We start from the raw sequence: 2,660 nt of genomic DNA, 5'->3' as shown, positions 1-2,660 counted from the left end.
CCTGACAAACTCAAGAAACAGGACAAACAGAAAGGTGAATGTGTTTCCACTTGGGGATGTGTTCCTGAGGTTATTAAAATTGAAACAAATGACCAGAACCAGCTCTTTGTCTTCTGACCCATCTCCATGTACTTTTCAGAATCTGTGTTAACAGGTTCTCTTTGTCATAGAGGCCAATCCTTATGTGGCTCATTCTCTCAAATCTTGCTGGGAGGGCGTAAGGAAAACTGGAAAGTTGGTACAACTCAAAAACCTAAAGGTTCTGTTTGTTTGTTGTGCTGGTATTGAACCCTGGCCCCTGTGCATGCTAAGCCATACGCCCAGCTTACATGTTTCTAATTACAAAACTATTTAATACAGCAGACTTTTAGTGGGACTGGGCACTCGCCGGTAGTTTCACTTGCCTGGTGTTCAGTGATGCCCATCTACAAAGTGAGGGGCTCACAGGAACCATACCGTGTATGGATTCACATGGGGCACACCCCCCATGCCACTGGCGGTACAGATGATTTTGATGGCACATGGACAGTTGCTTTAATTGATAGATTAATTTGTTGATTTATTCACTGATTGATTTTTCTAAAGACAGGCTCTCACGTTGCTTGGGCTGGACTCAAACTTGCTCTGTGATGAGGATGATCTTGAGGTTTTGAGCCTCCTGCTTCTACCTCCCCAGGGCTGGGCTTACAGGCATGCACCACCATATGGTCTAGGTGGTACTGGGAATCAGATACAGGCTTCACGCACTCACTTTACCCACACTGAGCCATATCCCAGCCCCATTTAAGAATTTATTTTACTAGCTTATTAGGCCTATGCTGTTTCTGAATATTACTGTACATTGGATTGTTTATTTTTTTAAGAATAATCAACACAGAGGAATGTATCAAGCAAATGATAAATATATAATAAAATAAGGACATTTTTATGAGTAACAGAAAACAGACTTTGGCTGACGAAGTGACACAGGGTAGCACGCTCTGCTCCGTATTCGTGAATCTCTGGGTTCAAGCCCCAGCACCTCAATAAATCAAAACAAAACAAACTAAAAGCTCAAAGTAAGACTAGATCATCCCCAAGTCTGAGACACTTATAGTACTGTTAGCCATTCCTCCGAAACCTCCTTCAGCCTCCACAGAGGAGTCAGCACGGAAGAGGAAGTACTGATAGAGTTCTCACGCTGGTAACCTCCCAGGAATGAAAGCTAGCCATGCAGCTAGCTTGACATGGACGGGATTTTACTGTCCTCGAAGCAATAACTTCTTTCACTACTTTCCTAAAAAGTGTTTTAAAACTTTCTTATCTTGAGGTATAAATTCCATGCCTATGTTCCAAATGCTCCTACGCTAGCCACTAGCTGGGTCTAAAAGAGCTATGGACTCTAGTTTGGTTTCTCTGGAGCTGCTATGGGAGAGACAATAACACACATGTTGGTTTCATTAACTGAGGGTCCATCCAGCCTTGGAGTTTATGAACTTTATTTTATGTAATTCTCACAACAGTCCACACTGTTCTGCCCCCCCCGCCCCCACCCCTCCGCTGCCCCAAATAACCCATAACTTTCCCCATTTTCAGATGTAGAAACTAGCCAGTGGTTAGCTAGCCCAAGGTTCGCATCTGGTCTGCGGTGAGCATTTAAAAATGCTACCCGTGCCCACTTGGTTTCTAAGCGTTCATTTTTTAAATGTAAGACTTTTAAAGAAGTACCCCCTTTCTCCACAGGAATGGAAGAAGCCTTTAGGCTAGGGGTGGGAGGAAAAGTTTTGGCTGGATGTGTTGGCGCCTACAGGCAATCTCTGCACTTAGCAGGCTGAAGCAGGGAGATCACAAGTTCCAAGCAACCTGAGTAACATAGGGACAACTTGTCTTTTTCAACGTGAAACATAAAAAAAGGTGAGGGAGCTTCTGCATGCTCAGACTTTTAAAGGGAGGTCAGAGACTCATGCGCTAACTCCTGGGTAGGTCATTTCAAGGAAATACGAGGTTGCCCTGAGTTCTGCCATCTGCCTGAACAGTTTGATGGCACATTCTCAGATCCCAGGGGTGAGGTTCTGCCCTGAAGATAAGGACTCCGCCCCAGGACCAGAGCTGGCATCCTTAACGGCTGAGGCAGCCTTCACCTCCCCCACAGCTTCTCTGCCTATCTCTGCAGACCAGGAGTCTCTCCTGTCGCTGTGCTCCTCCCCACCTCCCAGCTCTTAGCTTCAATAGAGGTGACACCCTCCTTCCCTTTTCCTCCCTATATTAGTCACATTCATTGTGACAAGATGCCTGAGGTCATCAACAGTTTTTTTTTTTTTTCTTTCTTGTTGTTTTGCTTTGTTTTGTTTCGAGACAGAGTCTCACTATGTAGCGCTGACTGTCCTGGAACTTACTCTGTAGACCTCAAATTCATAGAGATCTGCCTGCTTCTGCCTCCCCTAGTGCTGGGTTGAAGGCATGAGCCATCAATGCCTAGCAAGGTAATCAACTTTTAAAAAGAAAAGTTTACTTGGCTCACGGTTTTAAAAATTTCAGTCAGTGGTCACGTGACTATTGCTTTGGACCTTGGTGGCATGGGACATAAGAATAAGGCCATTGGTTGAGGAAACTGCTCACCTACTGGGACCTGGAAGCTGATGGAGGAGGAGGAGGAGGAGGAGGAGAAGGAGGAAGAGGAG

Source organism: Mastomys coucha, unplaced genomic scaffold, assembly GCF_008632895.1.
Source record: "Mastomys coucha isolate ucsf_1 unplaced genomic scaffold, UCSF_Mcou_1 pScaffold16, whole genome shotgun sequence".
NCBI lineage: Eukaryota > Metazoa > Chordata > Mammalia > Rodentia > Muridae > Mastomys > Mastomys coucha.
The sequence above is the reverse complement of the archived record's forward strand: the minus strand, read 5'-3'. Positions refer to the sequence as shown.